An 18,557-nucleotide genomic window follows, 5' to 3' on the forward strand; every position below is an offset into this window, starting at 1 on the left:
GCTAATCATTTCTCTTTCTTTCTTTCTTTCTTTTTCTTTCTTTCTTTCTTTCTTTCTTTCTTTCTTTCTTTCTTTCTTTCTTTCTTTCTTTTTTTCTGTCATTTTGATGTGCATGATTGCACTTTTGATAGGGGGTTAGGATGGGGAGATGACTATTACATAATCTGATAAAATGCCAGCTATTGCAAATCCCTTAAGACTGGAGTAATTTGGGCTCACCCCAAGGAATTGGGAAGCATTAGCAGAATCCTCTCCCCGCTCTGTGCCTGGCAGGGGTACCAATGACCCTGTCGCAGATGCAATAAGAATAAAATTCAGGTTTCAGTGAGAGTCTAAGTCCCATCTGCCAATCCATCAGCAAACACTGGAAAGTACCATTTGCATGTGATACTGTTTTTGTGAAAATGATGGGCTTATTGAATCGAAACAGGAAGCCAAGAAACCTGAGTACCATTTACACCGTATCATGGGAGTTAAGACTTGTGTTATAAACCCAGCTCCACAACTAACGAGCTGTTTGACTGTGAACAAATTGTGTTATTTTTCAGTCCCAGGAGGACTGGGCTTTTTAATCTGCACTAGCTTCCCTGCTCTGAACTCTCTTCTGAGTCTTCTAAGTTTCTTTTATTGTATCTTGAATATATCCTAACAAGGAAAAGGAAGACAAGTAATTGCTTTTTTTCTAAATCTCCCACTATCAATTATAGGGTATATGCAAATGTTTTTGGAGAGGAATGTTATGGTAACATACAACCAACACCCCTTCTGTTATAATCTGCATTTCTAATGATAAGATCTTGGTCTTGACTTTTTTGAGTGCACTCGAGAGTTAAAACCATCCTTGGCCTGTGTAAGTACATGTTAAAGAGGGGACATCATCACTGTGGTGGGTTTCCAGCAATCTAACAGAAAAGACAAAAAAAAAATGACTATAATACACCCTTAACTTCGATCTAACAGAAGTTGTAAGAGGATAAATAAGGGTGAAGATGGTAAAGCGTGGATGGAGTGACGTAGGAAACCTGACAGGTGCCAGGCCAGCCCTGAGCCGTGGGGATGTGCTGGCCATCAGCCCAGACCCTCTCTGGCTGAATCCTTGCAATGGCCTCTTCTTTTCTGTTCTCAGCTAGGCATGGAAGGCAGGAAAGAATGACCTTTCCTGGCTTAGTTATTGTTTGTGCAGCTCCAGCCGCTACCATCTCTGCATGGAGGGAGACCCTCTCTGGTTTGTATTTTTGGATCTCAACCTCTCTCCCCTTTCTTGAAGTTCATAAGCAATACCTGGAATCGTTCTTTACCCGGGGATTCTGTAAGGTCTCACAACTGTTCAGGGCATCAGAGGGAATGATGGAATCAGGAATCTTACTCTCTTGAACCACCCTAGGTACAAATGTCCGCCACCTAGGCCTGTGCACGTGTGTGTGTGTGTGTGTTTTGGGTCATGAAGGGAGATCCATGGAGGTTCCAGAAGGGAATTTCCTGGGTCTCAAGAGAGTGTCTCTGAGGGTTGTCTTCTGTGTCAATTTGGAGGGTATTTTTGGATGAAATTAGCATTTAAATTTGTGAACTTTGAGTAAGCAGATTTCTCTGCATACAGTGGGTGGGCCTCATTAATCAGTGGAAGGCCTAAATACAACAAGAACACCAACAAAACAGCCTTCCTGAGTGAGAGGCAATTCTCCAGCAGACTGCCTTTGCCCTTCATCTTATTGGCTGTCCTGGGTCTTGAGCCTGTCAGCCCCCATTGCAGATTTCACACTTACCAGACTCTGAAATTGTATGAACCAATTCCTTCTAGCAAATCTGTTTATATTTATACACACACAAGCACACACACACACACACACACACACACACACACACACCCTGTAAGTTCTGTTTTTCTGGAGGACCCTGACTAATCATGACCTTCAAATATTTTCCTATTTCCTAACCCTTTGTCTTTTCTCTTTACTTTCTGTGGTCCTTTCTTTTTAAATCCTCTTCCCCCCTGTTTTTGCAGGTGGGGCTCCCTGGGAACCAGAGCCCGGGGTGAAGGATGTTTATTAAATAGTACTTTGGTGTCAACAGCTGTGAAAAGGAGGAAATGGGAGCAGGATTGAGATGAAGGAGAGGTAGAGCCTCAATGTTCCGACTAGCCACCTCAGCCAACCTCACATGGGTGCTGGGGTGGAAGTGGTGTGTCAGAGTAGTCCCACACTTGGCTGAAAGGCCAGCTCCCATGCCCCCATCTCAGCCACTGAACGTGGACAAGTCTTTGGGGGAAGCAGCTCCCTACAGTGGAGGCAGGCTGCAGGGACTAGAGTTGGAGGCTGTCTGCAAATGGAACTCCCTGGAGCTGGGGTTGTGAGTCCTCCCTTGCAGGGGTCGGCAGGGGGTGCTTCTCCATGTCACTATACCTGGGCAACAGGGTGCTCATTGTCCACCAGTTTACCTCTTTTTAAGTGAATGATTTTTATCTGGACTCTTAACCGACCAGAATAAAGGTCACGTTTCCCAGCCTCCCTTGCAACCAGGTGTGGTTGTATGATTTGCTTTGGGCCAGTGGGATGTGCATCCACACTGCATCCTTAAATGGACTAGAAGATGCTTTTCTTCTCTCTTTTTAACTTCCTCCTGACTGGAAGACAAATGCAATGACTGGGGCTTTGGCAATCACTTTGACCATGAAGTCACCTTGAGAATGGAGATGGCATGTGGCAGGATGACCTAGAGGAGTCTGTTTCTCTGCCCCATGGATTACTTACCAACCTTATCTCCAGACTTCATGAACATGAGATAGAGACAATTTTTGTTTTTGTTGAAGTCATTCTTATTTAGGAATTTTGTAGTTTTGACAGCTGACACTAACTCTGGTTTATATTCTTATGTACCTTTTGCCAAGGTAAAACTCTCCACTCTCTGGAGAAATAATTAAGGTCTACACCATTTGATGCTTTCGTGGTTTTTGCATCCTGTGCAATGGCCTCTCTTCTTGGCCCAACTTCTGCTGGGTCAGCAGCAAAAAGGGTGAATTCTGGTCTCTGAGATGACTGGCTTAGAGAGGGGCAGTGTATGTAGAGGGGTGAGTTTTGGCCAGTGGGAAAGAGTGGAAGGGCTCCTACTTTGGTTTATGGTTTACTCCCTCTTTGAATGTCCAAAATTAAACTCCCCTCATCATAACAAGGATTAATTTCCTTCCAACTATAGCCATTTGATTAGCATGAAAAACTCATATTCCTTTCACGTACATGCATTTGACACTATTTTATGTAAACTCTGCTGAGACCCTTTTATGTTGGGGGGGGAGGGATTTGACCCCTTTTTGCCCTGGGTCACACTGCCAAATCGTATTACTTTTAATTGACAATGAAGGGCTTCTGCCCAAATGACTTTCCTGTCCTTAGAGTAAGGACTGGGAATAGAAGAAATTTTATTTCCGTTGCCCTCCAGATTTGGGGCAATCTGGGCAAAGACCGGGAGGCAGGGAGTGGAAGTAGGGCAAGAAGAGGGAAAAATCAGAAGGAGTAGCAGGGGTGGGGGGGTGCCCACACCCCATGGTAGAAGACAAGGTCTAAGGGGGCTTTTCCACATGAATTTTGCCTCCTTCTCTTCATGCCTTTATCCCTTTCCTTGAGTGTGGACAGACCCAGTGGCTTGCTTCTAACCAATAGGACACAGTGAAGGTGATTAGACCAAGATTACATGTAGGGGATCACAGTATATACAACTGTAATTCCCACCTTGCAAGGAGACCCCGTCCTTTGCTACCTTTGAAGAAGAAAACTGTCATGTTGTGAGCTGTCTGTAGAGGATGTGTTATAGCAGGAAGCTGAGCTAACAGGAAACGAAAGTGCTCTGGCCCACAGCCAACAGGAAACCAAAGTGCTCAGTCCTTCTACTGTAAGACATTGGATGCTGCAACAACCTGACTGAACTTAGGAGTGGATCCTTCACTAGTCGAGCCCCATATGAGACTGCAGCCCAATCTTTGATCAGAGCCTTGTAAGACACTGGACGGAGGACCCGACTAAGTTGTTCCCGGACTCTTGACATATCAAAACTGTGAGATAATGAATGTGTGCTGTCTTAGGCTAGTAAATTTGCAATAATACTGTTCTACATCAATAGGTAATTAATACATCTATAATAAGGAATTTGGCCTTAGAAAGGAAAAGAAAATGCAAACTCTTTTGATGAAGGCTTTTCAGACCAAGATAATTATACTCTGGAAGATTGGAGATAGAAACACAGCAGATGAGGACAAAGGTTAGGCTTATGCTGTGTTGAATATTTTTAAGTAGGAATAGGCTGTATAGCTACCAAGAATTCTGGGAGTTCAGTGATCCAGATCTAGAACTAGATCTAGAAAGTAACTAGAAATGGAAAGGAAACTAACAGTGGGAAATAACAACAACGTGCTGTATAAAGATTTGTGACAAGGGGAACGGTTGGTCACTTTTAGGATGGGGGGATTGAAGCAAACACAAAAAGAACAGTGTATTTTACAAAAGTGACCAACATTGGGGTTCGGGTCATGGTGCTGGAAAAAGCGGAAGTGGTGGTGACAGGTTGGGAGTGTGGGCCCTCAGATTGTGGGTGGCAGGGCAGAGAAGCATTTCTGAGAAAGGAGAGCAGAGCAGTGAGATGGGCTCATGGTCTGCGCCCCTGGGCTCTGGATTAGAAAGCCTATGCCTGAGTCCCAGATCCATGAACATTTTCTGTGTCACTTTGGCCAAATGGCTTCTTCTCTCCAAGCCTTGGTTACCACATCTGTAAAGCAGGACCCATTATAGGATTGGTCTCACCGGATTATTGTGCCACGTCAGTGAGGTAAGGCGCGAGAAGGGTCCAGCGTGGCATGTGGTAAAGTCCTATAGCGTTAAAAAAAAAATAGTGTTTTTTCCTTTGTTCTTTTGTTTCTTAAGTTCCACATAGGAGTTTGTTAATTATACTTGAATTACAAAATAAACAAAAATTTTTAAAAATGACTGGATGAGGAGTTCTAAGATTCGGTCAAGTTCAGGCTTTCCAAAGTACTTGTAGTGATTGGAAGCAAACAGTACCCTGCCGGAGTCCAGCTCTGGCCGGGTCCAGGGGTCCCCAAAGGATGGATGGTGTCAGCGAGGGAGGGATGAGAGAGTCACAAGATTCTTTCTGGTCACCAGCCAGACTTCTTTGCACTGTCTGAGACTCAGCTTTATTTTATGATTTAGTGTTTGGGGGATGGCATAGGAGTGGCATTCTGATGATAAATCCTTTTATCATTAAACACTTTCCAGAACATTGATATGCAAAAGGATGGGGAACAGCCCAGAAGTGGCATTCTGTTGGTAAATCCCTTGATCAGTAAAGGTTCTCCAGAACATTGATATACAAAAGATGAGGAACAGCCCAGAGGTGGCATAGGCATAGTAAAGGCAAAAGTTGCTCATCGCTTAATGAGAGGTATTAAGAAAAACAGGTATTTCAGGAACGCAATGTTGCTCCCATAACCATAAAAGAAGTTCCTTTAGTAAGTTCCTTCACAAAGTGCAATCAGCATATCAAAGCCAGAATGAGTCACTCCTAATACCAATTAACAAGGTGACGTGGGGGTGGGTACTCAAGCCAAAATAATTGGGTGCCGGTGGATATAAGGGTTGCCTTCTGACAGTAAGAGTCCGTGCAACTTACCTTTACCTCATAAGGAGTTTTCTCAACCTATGAGTTGAGAAACGGCTCCCAACAGTACCCCGTTTCAGAATTAGATGGCCCATGAAGGGGTCATGATTACACCCAACCAGTGATTTTTCTTCCTTGGTTACATGGTAAAATTACCTGGGAGACTTAAAACATATTGATGCCAAGGACCCCACCTCTAGAGATTCTGATTTAATTGGTCCGGGGGATGGTCTGAGCATCAGGATGTTGAAAATTCAGACGATGCTAATTCAAGCCCAGCTTGAGAATCACTGCTTTAGTCCTACAGTCATTCCTTAATGGCTGCCTCTGATCTCTTTAGGTGTTCTGTTTTTGTTTACCCAGCTAGATGGGAAGATTTTGTGAACTCATCTACATGTTATCTTTTATTACCTGGCAGAATAAGAGGCATGGGGGACAGGAGGTCAAAAGGCCTGGATTCTCAATCTGTTTTTTCCTAGCTGGCCGTGGGATCCTACGTCCTAATAAGATTAAGCATGTACCATGTCAAGACACTATTCCCAGTGCATTTGCATACTAGCTCATTTATCCTATCAACCTAATGAGATGGGTTCTATTATTAGCCTCAGAACTAATAACACAGAGAAGTTAGTTCAAGGCCACATTGGTGAACATTTGCCTTGAACCCAAGGCCTGAGATGCCCACACGAACCACTCCACACTCTTGGGCTGATACCAGGCCGCCCTTGATTTTATTCACCCCTAAGTGGAGGAGCTATACTGTCCCTGAGTCCCTCCCAAGCTCTGATGTTCTGCTGCGCCCACCAGCACCTAGCAGAGATAGCACATAGCGGGTGGTCCGGTGTTACTCAGCCATGGACTGATGGCTAAAACAAGGAATTAAGATCAGACCAGAATGGGTGCAATAGAACAAGAAGGGCAGACCCAAGCAAGTCGTGACCTAGGAGAGTGTCTCTCTGATCAGAAAAGTGATCAGGCTAAAAGGAATGTTATATGAACCACTGTGCATTCCTTTATGTTTTTGGGCCTCTGTTTTGCCAAGCAAACAAGTGTGGGGAGATGTGTCAGAGTCAGCAGAGGCTTGTTTAGCCTAAGACATTGAAAGGTGAATTTCCTTGCATCAAAAATGATGAGGAATCTGAGGAAATAGAGCCTAACAACAGCAAAAGAAAAAATGACAAATTCTCTTCAGTGGGTGTGGCCAACCAAGTACAAAATACTTCTGAGTGACTGGAATTTTATATGGCTACTGGATCGTAGGATGGTAAAATCTGATGTTCGTTTAAGTTGATGCCTGTGCCGTTCCGTGTGGTCATGCTCTTGGTTAGTACTAAACTATCTGTAAAATCTGTTACACACACAGTCTTTTGTGAGTGGTGCTTTGAGGGAATGAAGGAATAGGGATGGGTGTGGACCATGGAGAAAAACGGGGAAGATGGATGATGGTGGCAGGAGATAACACAGGGTAGGGAGAAAAAGTTCAGGAAAGAGGTGTCAATGGAAATCCTCAGGAATAGTGTGTGCACAGGAAGACCCTAGAGTCTGAGGGACTGGGACACCCAAGGGGTTGACATGTAGGTTATTCAAGGTAAAATGAGGTTGAGAAAGAAGAGGACAGAGTATGACCACCNCCCCACCTGTGAAACACAGTAATAAAATGGAGACTCCTTAATCTACATAGATTTTGAGAAAAACAAGAAAGGTGAGGTACGGTAACTCCTTCAGCCGGGCAGGGATTAGAAGACTCGCTCCACCTCAGAAAGTCCTAGGGTCCTGCATATGTCCCAAAAGGGGTCCTCGATTCTGAGGAAAAATGGAATTATGAGGATTTTCAAATACTGTTATCTGATCCCACTGCAGAGAGAAAGGTGACTTGGTTGGTGCGCTTTTCAAAGCTCCTCGGGGGATCTGAGGTGTTTCCAGTCAAGACTGGAAACCACTGTCCTGTCCAAAGAGCAATGTGGGAAGCACGCGCCTGGCGACAGGAGGCGGCTGGCAGTTCCACCGAAAGCTTGAAGCTTGTGTGTTCCTACATTTCTTAGTTTTAAACTTATTTTGTGCTGATCACACTGTATTAGGTAGCATTAGGAAGTTAGTATTAGGAACTTTAGGTGTGAATAAATACCCAGAATAATAAATATGGCTTTCCTTGCATAAAATCCTGGCAGGAACTTCCCCAGACAGAGAATCTGCAGACATTGGATCTCAGTTGCTGGAAGGTGCCTTTGGACCCCTTTGCATTTAGATGAAAGAGGCTGAACACAATGTGATTGGCTCAGAGACCTGAGGAGGCTCTGGCTCTCCTCACATATCTGTCACCCCCCAACCCCAACTACTAGAAGTGATCTAGTTTAACCTCTGATGTTCTAGAATTAACAAAATAAATCAAGACTAAGAAGTGAAGTAAGTGCCTGGCCCAGGAAACCCAGCCAAAGGGGATTTGGAATCTTTAAGCAACCATCCCAATGTTTTTTCCCTTAAACCTCTCCGCCCCTCAGATGCAAGGGATTATATGTGGGCGCACTTAGGAGAAGTAATCTGACTTAAATTCATACTCAAGTGTACGTGCCTAATATAAAACTATTTCTTTCTTCAGGTTGTAATAACTGGTGAATACATAAAAATGAGGAGCCTGAACATGGAGGGAGAGGTTAAGTGTCAGAACTGATGGGAAACGAGGGGTGCGCAGGGGAAGAGAGCCGATTTCACAACTTAGCCTGGTGCTCCAGAACCAAATACCAGGTGGACCCTCCTAGGACCCTGCAAAAGGGAGAAGGGGGACTTTATGCTTATGAGTGACACATTTTAAATGATCGAGTACCAGAAACCGCCCCCTCACCCAGAGCTTACAGGAAGCCCCCGAAGGCTACCCCAAGTGACTCAGTCCATTACTAAAATCACTTGCATTAAGGCTATTTCTGCTTCATCCAAGAGGTTTTCAGTTACCTTCAGAGTCAACAGGAAATTAATCAGCAAGTAGAATATTGGAAGAAGATCTACATCTCAGTGTCATTAAAATAAAAGCAGATTTGGTCAAATGGCAAGGTGCTTTTTTTTTTTTTAAATCTCTTCCCGTCTTTTTTAATAAGTTGAAGATTCATTCCAAAATGTAAAGCCTGAGAACCAGAGGCTCCTTGGAGGAGGGGTGCACACTGTCTGAAGACCTGCACATCCGCGAAGCATGCCATCCCCATCTCCGACCAAATAGCTCTCCTTCTGCTCCTGAAAAGCCCTTGGAAACCTGACCACGCTGCGATACAGTCTGTTTAAAACTTCCTGAATGCATCTCGGGCCACATCCCTGTCCTGTATTGTTTGACTTGCCTCTCCCCTCTCAGCTCTTGGGGGAAAGAACCTTCATCCCCGCCCCCTTGTTTTGGAATGATTTTTATTTATTATTATAAGCCTGGGTGGAGAATGTACTTCCTTGCTTATCACACAGTTTTGTAGAAATATTAAATAATAATAATACCTGGATGCCGTAGAGAATACGAAACTCTGCCTATCACGTAACCTTTGCTCTGTCATTTGGAGTATCTGAGGAAGCAGCTTCTCTCCGTCTTCCTTATTACAGAAAGCAGAGAGCCAGAGACCCTAAATTCCAGAAGTGATATGTGGAAGCATGGCAAGAAAAGTTTTCTCGTTCTCTTCCACTAGCTTCTGACTTACTGATCTTAAAAAGTTCCCCTCCTCCACCTGCCCCAAGGTGATGGTCAAGAAAACAGACATAAAGTCCAATGTATTTCCTATGGAATCTGAGTTAAGATCCTTGGGGTTGCAAATAACAGAAACCAGCTCCAGTCGGCATAAGCAAGCAGGACGTTTATTGGAGAAACTATTGGGGTTTCTCACAGAACTCACAGGCAGTTCTCAGGGGCCTGCCAGGAAGTTCAAGCCGTGTTCTTGTGTGCTCTCTTTCTCTCTCTCTCTCTCTCTCTCTCTGCCTGTTATCTTTGTTTCCTGGCCCCATACTAAATGTGAGATTCATGAAAGCAGGGATTTTATCTGGTGTGTTTCCTGCAGGCTCGCCCACGCCTAGAATGGTGCCTAGCATACGGTATTTGCTCAGTCAGCATTAATCTGTGTATTTCTCAGCAGAGTGGCTTCCTGTGTCCCTCTGTAGGCACGTCAGAAGGCCATCGGCACACAATACCCAAACTCCCATCTTTGACATTCAGGCTTGTCAATTCAAGTGCCCACCCGTGGTCTGTCTAGTCCGGCCAGAGGATGGTGTTTTCTGCAAATAAGATTGAGGCGGAAACGCTGTTTGCATGGACAGTCTTGGAGTTAGGCAGATAGCATCACACACACACACTTAGGCGGGTACTTGTCATCAGTGCAGACAGTTTGTGGGAAGTGGGTACGTGCTACCTCCCAAACAGGTCTATCTTTTGCTGAATAGCCAAGCAGAGGGTACTCCACAGCACGAAACTTCCTTGCAAATTTGCTGATGTGCTATCAGCGAGTTTCTCTATGGACATCTCCAGGGATTTAAAAAAGAAAAAAAAAAGGCACTCTTTCTTAAGAGTTGTTCGCTCTGTTTTAAAACAAATGTAACTTTTAGGAGATCTGCCCATGCATGTATCTGTCTGACTTCAACCTCCTTGGGTCCTAGCTGTGCTTTTTAGTATCATAGACAGAGAGTGTCTCTTCTGTGACAATCCTTAAACAATTCTTGAAAGAAAATGATCATGTTACCTTGGAGTCCCTTCCTTGGGGTGAGCTGTCCTTGTGAATGCTGCCTGTACATTCGTTGTAGTGTGTCTAAGATTGCTTTTCTCTGATTCCTTAAAAGGATAGAGACAACAGCTGGGCTGTGGATGGAAGCTGGGCCTCTCAGACATTGCACTGCATGATCTTGGTAACCCCCCCCTCCAAAAAAAAAAAAGACAGATTTCGTGGGCTCTTTTCATGTACGCTTTACAGACACAACAGTTTTTTCATCAATGGTGACCTCTGCTTTGAGGAGCGCGGTGTTGCCTGCTGGGGTGGATGGCTAATGGAGCTAACAAGCAACAGCAAGTCACTCTGGACCGTTGAAGACCGAATTGGTACCTTGTACCTATCCCCAAGCTAATGGAGTATTTATTCAATTTGTATAATTAGTATCTTTCATATCTTCTCTTTTTGAGGCTAAATACACTCCCTTCTGTTTTTTGTCTTTTTTGTACAAAACACACAAAACGTGGGTTTTCTTTTTGTTTGGGTTTTTATGCTTCATCATACTGCAGAACAAACACTGTGAGAGCATCGACTATGTGTAAGGAATTGTAGAAGTTGTGGAGATAACAGACAAAAGACCAGATTTCCACCTTCAGAGAATTCCTGACAAGCAAGGATGGAAAGCCGACTACACAGAGGGCTGTTAGGACGAGTGCTGTGACGGAGCCACGGGGAAGGACCGTGAGCATACAGCGGGAGCGGGCGGAAGCTTGGAGAAGGGAGCCCTGGGCAGCGCTGCCTGGCAGAGGCGGTGTCTGAGAGGAGCCTCCAAGGATGAGGAGGAATCGGCCAGGGGAGGACGGGGAAGGGAGGAGCTGCGGAAACGAGGCCGAGGTTTTGCATTTGTGAGGCCCTGGAGCAAACGCTATGGTCTGGTGGGAGCAGGAGCACAGCTGAAGCAGAGGATCTGAGCCCCAGAGAGCAAGACAGATGAGGCAGGACAGGTACGTGCCGCCTGCAACTGCCGGCTATTGCTATGGAGCAAACCAACCCCACAGCCAGTGACTTAAGACAATAAGCTGTTGGTGCTGCTCAGGTGCCAGCAGATCAGCCTGGACGTCCCGCCCAACAGGGCCCGTCTGATCTCCACTGGGCTTGTTCTGTGGCAGTGCTCAGGTGGCCGATTTGGGGCTGGCTGGTCTTGGATGGCCTCAGTCACTGCCCACAGTGTGCTGGCCATCAGCTGGGTGTGGAGGTCGGGTGGTGTGTTCCTTATGACCCAGCAGGTCCGCCTGGGCTTGTCGCATGGTGGGGGCCCAGGGAAAGTGGAAACACATGCAGCTGCGTAAGACCTAGGTGAGAATCTGTCATGCCGTCTCTTCTGCTCTGTGTTATTAGCCAGAGTAAGTCACTAGATGGACCCGCCCCCCCATTCAATGAACAGGGACATTTCTTACAGAGCAAGTCCCTAGACTTTATTCCTTTATTTCTTCAGTGTTTTTTCTCTACTGATTGAATTCTCGAAGCATGCTGAAGGGACCCATCTAGAAAACAGACCTGTGGAAAATGTTTCCGATTTTCTTCCCAATTTCTCTCGTTTTATTGAAAAGTATTTATTTATTTATTTATTTTTTTAAATGTTTTATTTTATTTCTAGGAGAGAGAGAGAGAGACAGCATGAGCAGGGGAGGGTCAGAGAGAGAGGGAGTCACAGACTGAAACAGGCTCCAGGCTCTGAGCTGGCAGTCAGCACAGAGCCCGACGCGGGGCTCGAACCCACGAACCGCGAGATCATGACCCGAGCGAAAGTCGGACGCTTAACCAACTAAGCCACCCGGGCGCCCCTATTGAAAAGTATTTAAAAGGTGAAAATAATATTATTTTTATTGTTGTGGTTTCTACAACCTACATTGTGGATTCTGCAATGTATTTGTAGAATACATATGTACACATATCACTTACTTTGTGCCAGGCGCTGTGATAATGTGCTGTGCAGACATGGGCTTCATCCTAAATAACCCAGTGGGGAAGAACTTCTTACATACAGTTTAATGATGAGGAAATGCAAGCACAGAGCAGTGGTACAACTTGCCTAAGGCCATACAGCTACTAAGAGTCAGTGACAGGCTTTGTCCCCCAGTCTATCTGACTCCATAGTCAAGGTTTTATACTCTATGGAATGATAACTCTCTTAATAGATACTCTTTTAGAATTTGGGGTCAGCAGAGAGCACCCCAGGAAGCCACAAAACTTCTTGCGGCCACCCCATCCAGCCCTAGGCCACCCATGTCAGATGAAACTGTAGTGAGAATGTCTTCATGGAGTCTCTAACCTTTTATTTATTTATTTATTTTTTAAGTAATCTCTACATCCAGCTGGGACTTGAACTGATGACCTCAAGACCAAGAGTCCCGTGCTCTTCCAACTGAGCAAGCCAGGCACCCCTCTGACCTTTTATCTTTTCTCTGACCTCTGAGGAGCCACCCTCCTGATGTTGAAACCCACATCTGACTGAGCTGACACTATTCCTCTCTGCTTTCCCAAAGCCTAAGCTGCTACTTTCTGCATAATTGTTCTTTTTACCTAGTTTGTCCCAACGGATTAAAATTCTGAGCAGAATAATGTTTTCCTTTATAACTTTTAATCCACCCCCTGGGAGGTGAAGTGGCTTTCAGCCGCATGAAGGATTTATGGCGTATGTTGTTCTTAGCTGACCTTACCCCCTTGCCTCGCCACATAGTAAAATGCTCTTAGTCCTGCATTCTGCTGGTCGCTTTGGGTTTTGTTTGTTTGTTCATTGTTAACCACAACTGAACTTTAAGTCTGGGAATAGTTTCCAAGTTTCTGGAAATAGTCTGTAAGTGGCTCCGCATCTTTCTCTTGTTGCCGTAGATCAATGCTGAGAAGAGATTCAACCTCGAAACCTCTTTGATTTCTCCCTGTCACTTGCCCCTCCCTCTACCATGTTCAATGAGTGACTCTTCTCTCTTTAAAATATCTCTTAAATCCTACTTTCCTAACTATTTTTACCCATGATAAATAAAACAAGTTCAGGCTTTTGAAGCTTCTTAATCTATATTGTGACAATAACTCCTAAACTGGACCAGCTACCATGCAGATTTTCTCGCAGCATTCATTCCATCCTGAGCAGTTAAACTAAATCAGTCACACTTTTCAGTGGCTGGTTTAATGGGCATGTGGCCAAATTCTGGTCAAAGAAGTGTGAGGAGATGTCCACTGTGGACCCTTTAGGAAAGGTTTCTTTGCTCCTAAAATACCGAAGAGTCTGTTTCTTCATCTCTTTGGGGTGAGTGGCATTTGGACATGATAGCAGAATATTCCACAGCCATGCCTTGTGGGCGACACATGGAGCCTGCCCTTCCTGTGTATTTCTTGTTCTGTGCAATCTCAGCTGTTCATTTTTATTTTTTAAGTTTTTGAAAATGTGTATTCGTTTTTGGGAGAGAGAGTGTGAGCTAAGGAAGAGCAGAGAAAGGGGGGGGCAGAGGACCCCAAGCGGGCTCTGAGCGGACAGCAGTGAGCTAGAGGTGGGGCCTTGAACTCGTGAACTGTGAGATCATGATCTGAGCCAAAGTCAGACGTTCAACTGACTGAGCCACCCAGAGGCCCCTCAGCTGTTCGTTTTTTAAATATAGAGCATCTGGGGGCACCTGAGTGGCTCAGTTTGTTAAGTGTCTAACTACGGCTCGGGTTGTGATCTCCCAGTTTGTGGGTTCAAGCTCCACGTTGGGCTCTGTGCTGACAGCTCAGAGCCTGGAGCCTGCTTTGGATTCTGTGTCTCCCTCTCTCTCTGCCCCTTCCCCACTTGTGCTCTGTCTTTCTCTGTCTCTCAAAAATAAATAAATGTAAAAAAAAATTAAATATAGAGCATCCAAACAGATAATATCAGCCACTCTGCCTATCAGCTTCCCATTTTCTATCTTACTCATGCTAGATCAGCTACCAAGTAACACAAAACACCTTTATGATTCATTCCTTTCTGCAAGTTACCTTCTCTGAAGGGAATTGAGAATTAGAGGCCAGAGTCCAAGATTATAAGAATTTGTACATTTCTGTCATTTTGTTACTTCCCCATGTTTGTTATTTTCTCATACTATTCATCTTGGTCATTCTCATTCATTCAATAAACATCTGTTGAGCATATGTTTTCAGGTGCTGTGCTATACCCTGTAGATTAGATAAAATAAAATAAAATAAAATAAAATAATAAAATAAGAATGGGTTAAGAATCAGTTTGTGCCATCAGAGAATTTACAGCTGAGTGAAGGAACATGGCAGCCACTAATGCTGCCCACTTGGCAGATGCCCACCCTGTTCTTCCTTCTTAACAGAACCCCAGTTTTGTTCAGACAGTAATGTGTCTGGCCCGAGAGGATGATTTGTAATCTGCCTAGGAGCAAGCATATGACTGAAACATTAGGGGAAATCTACCAGAGACTTAGGGAAGAATTCTTCTTCTGATGAAAGGCCTGAGCTAACTGCCTACTTCCTTACTTTTTGTTATACAAGACCGTGATGTGCAAAGCAGTAGTGGCCATCTTGAAATTGAGGGAAAAGCCAATTAAATCAGAGAGATGCTTACAGAATCCCATAAAATCATTAAACTCTTGATCCAACATTGGAACTATGTGCATCCAGATTTAATTCTCTGTAAGGTAATCAAGCGATTTTCTTATTTAAGCCATTATTAGTTGGATTTTCTTACTAAAACACGGGAGAAAACCAAGCAAAGTAGTATTTGAAATATAGTATAATAAATGTGATTATTGAATTATATATAAGAAAGCCATATACTTAGAAGTAACAGAGATAAATAACTTTGTCCCTGACTGTAAGAATTGAGGCCCACTCTGTGCTGACTGCCAGCTCAGAGCCTGGAGCCTGTTTCAGAGTCTGTGTCTTCCTCTCTCTCTGACCCTCCCCTGCTCATGCTGTCTCTCACTCTCCTAGAAATAAATAAACATAAAAAAAAAAAAAGAATTGAGGCCCAGGAGGAAGCAGACCCATCAATGCATATTTACAGAACATGTGATCAATGCATGATAGAAATCTTTGCAGAGAAATATGAACATACCAAAGAGGAAAATCTAACTTCTGGGTCTGTAATGTTTGCGCATGATGAGAGTAAGTTTATGTATTTTTGGCAGGAGCACCACAGATGTCACACTGCATCCTTCTCAGCACATCACATCAGTAGGTACACGATATCAATTTGTCCCATTACTGGCAGTATTTGATTCGATTACAAGGTTTGGAAGGTGTTTGCCACGTTCGCTCCTTTAGATTTACCATTTCCCCTTGTCATTAACAAGTACTTTGTGAGAAGATATTTAAGACAATGTAGATATACCATTTTAAAAAAGAAGCTTATTTATTTTGAGAGAGAGAGAGTCTGTGCAAGCAGGAGGGGCAGAGAAAGAGAGGGGGGGAGAGAATCCCAACCAGGATTCTCACTGTCAGTACTGAGACGACATGGGATTTGATCCCACAAACTGTGAGGTCATGACCTGAGCCGAAATCAAGAGTTGGACACTCAACTGACTGAACCACCCAGGTGCCCCTAGATTTACCATTCCTTGGCAAACTTTTACCCACTAGTTTTAGCATCTATTGATAATCCTTGCTGAATATATTACAAGGATGTTTGTGAAATGATTTTGAAACTATTTTATTATTTCTTTTTTTTTTAATATTTTTTATTTATTTCTAGGAGAGAGAGAGAGACAGCATGAGCAGGGGAGGGTCAGAGAGAGAGGGAGATACAGACTCTGAAATTGGCTCCAGGCTCTGAGCTGGCAGTCAGCACAGAGCCCGACGCGGGGCTCGAACCCACGAACCGCGAGATCATGACCTAAGCGAAAGTCGGACGCTTAACCGACTAAGCCACCCAGGCACCCCCTATTTTATTATTTCTATATTTATTTTGTGGTAGTATATTGTGAAGAATAGTTTTTCCTACTCCCTCATTTACTCATTCATTCATTTGTTCATATCAGTATGAACTTACAGATTCCTATTTTATTCAATAGGCAATCTGTAAATATCATTTATTTTGATGCTCAGACTATCCCAGATTTGGCAGTGGGAACCCCTTCAAACTTTCTTCTGTGCCATTATTCTTTAAGAACATCTTTAATGTGTTGTACAAGAAAATGTTCCAGATTCATCTTGAACTTTTCCTGCACTAGTTGTAAAATCAGCCATATCTCCAAGTGACCCAGTTTCCTTTTAGTGGGGGATGGTTTGAAATTCAGAAACTAAGATCTGGGCATAGGAGTGAGTGTTCACTGCTCCTGAGGTATCATTGCTTCTAGACCTTCTCAGTGGACATAGGAAACGAATATATGTGTACACAGATCCATACATGTATCTGTATCTACATAGATGTAGATGTAACATCTATGTCTATATCCCTGTAAAAATATAGATGTAAATATATATCTGTAATGTATAGATATAAAATAAACCATGAGGCCATGCTGACACCTCCAATTCTATTCCAACACAACCTTCTCTGACAATGAGAAATCTGACCCCATTATCATCCATGTATTTACTTCTTTCATCCTATAATACACCGAAAGCATTTTTGTAATCACTAACCCATGCACTGTGACACACTGTGGCGAATTCACCTGACTTGATCCATAATTATTTACAGTCCTTTTTCTATTTAGTCTGAGGGTATATGATACTGTATGCAAAAAATTACTTGGGTTGATTCTTCCCTCCTTTGTAAGACGATGTTATTGATTTGAAATATGATTGTTTATTTGTTTTTGTTTGCATGCCTTTTTATTTATTTTATTTTAGGTTTTGTTTTCCCCATTTATAAAAATTTTATTATTACATAATTGTTTTGAGTATATAAGCACAATTCCAAAAGTCAAAACTATCCGGGAATACTCCGTGTCACTCCCTCGCCTCTTGTTTCTTAACCGTATTCACCTCTATCTCTTGTATCTCTGAGCATCCTTTGTTTTCTAAGGAGATACATGCATATTTTCTTATTTCCTACACTTTTATAGAAAAGGTGGCATCATATAGATATCTTTTTGTACTTTGTTTCTTTTACTTAAAAATGTAGTTCATAAACATCATCCTCAATTATTTATGGCTTTGTAGTACTCGATTATGTGAACACAACATAGTTTATTTAATGACTTTCCTATGTTTACAGTATTTACAGTCACAAACAGTGCTGCTCTGAGTAACTTTTGCATATATATTTCTATGTTCCTGGAGGTGCATCTCCAAAGAAAGTTCCTAGATACGAGATTGCTGAGTCAAAAGGTAAACACATATGTAGTTTTGTTAAATACTGTAACATTCTCCTCTTCAAAGATTGTACTAATTTCCATTCCCATCAGCAGGGTATTGAGGATTCCTGTTTCCCCAAAGCCTCACCCAAAAAGTGTGGTGTCAAACTTTAACATTTTTACCAATCACATAGGTGAGACATGATACCTCAGAGTAGTTTAAATTTTTATTTCTCTTCATATGTTCAAGCAATGTTCAACTATGTGTATGAGTGTATTCTGTTCATGTCTTTTGATTGTTTTCTTTTATTTACTTGTTTATTTAAAGAATGTTTAGAGACACCTGGGTGGCTTAGTTGGTTGAGCATCTGACTTCAGCCCAGGTCATGATCTCATGGTTCATGTGTTTGATCCCAGCGTCAGGCTCTGTGCTGACAGCTTGAAGCCTAGAGCCTGCTATGGATTCTGTGTCTCCTTTCTCTCTGCCCCTCTCCTACTCGCTCACTCTCTATCTCAAAAAAACATAAACATTAAAATTTTTTTAATATTTGTTTTGAGAAAGAAGGAGAGAGGGAGAGTAGTGGGTGGGGGCAGAGAGAGGGAATCCCAAATAGGTTCCATTCTGTCAGCACACAGTTGGATGCAGGGTTCAGTCTCATGAGCCATGAGATCATCACCTGAACCGAAATCAAGATTTGGATGCTCAACAATCTGAGCTGCCCAGGACCCCTATGTTTTTGTTGTTTTGTTTTATTTTTTATTTTTTATTTAAATTTTAGTTATTTAACATGCAGAGCAATATTGGTTTTAGGAGTAGAATTCAGTGATTCATCGCTTACATACAACACCCAGTGCTCATCACAAGTGCCCTCCTCAGTACCCATCACCTGTCTAGCCTGTTCCCCATCTACCTCCCTCTGTCAACTCTCAGTTTATTCTCTATCTTTAAGAGCCTCTTGTGGTTTGTTTCCCT

This window comes from Crocuta crocuta, unplaced genomic scaffold (genome assembly GCF_008692635.1).
Source record: "Crocuta crocuta isolate KB4526 unplaced genomic scaffold, BGI_CrCroc_1.0 scaffold4, whole genome shotgun sequence".
NCBI classification, from domain to species: domain Eukaryota; kingdom Metazoa; phylum Chordata; class Mammalia; order Carnivora; family Hyaenidae; genus Crocuta; species Crocuta crocuta.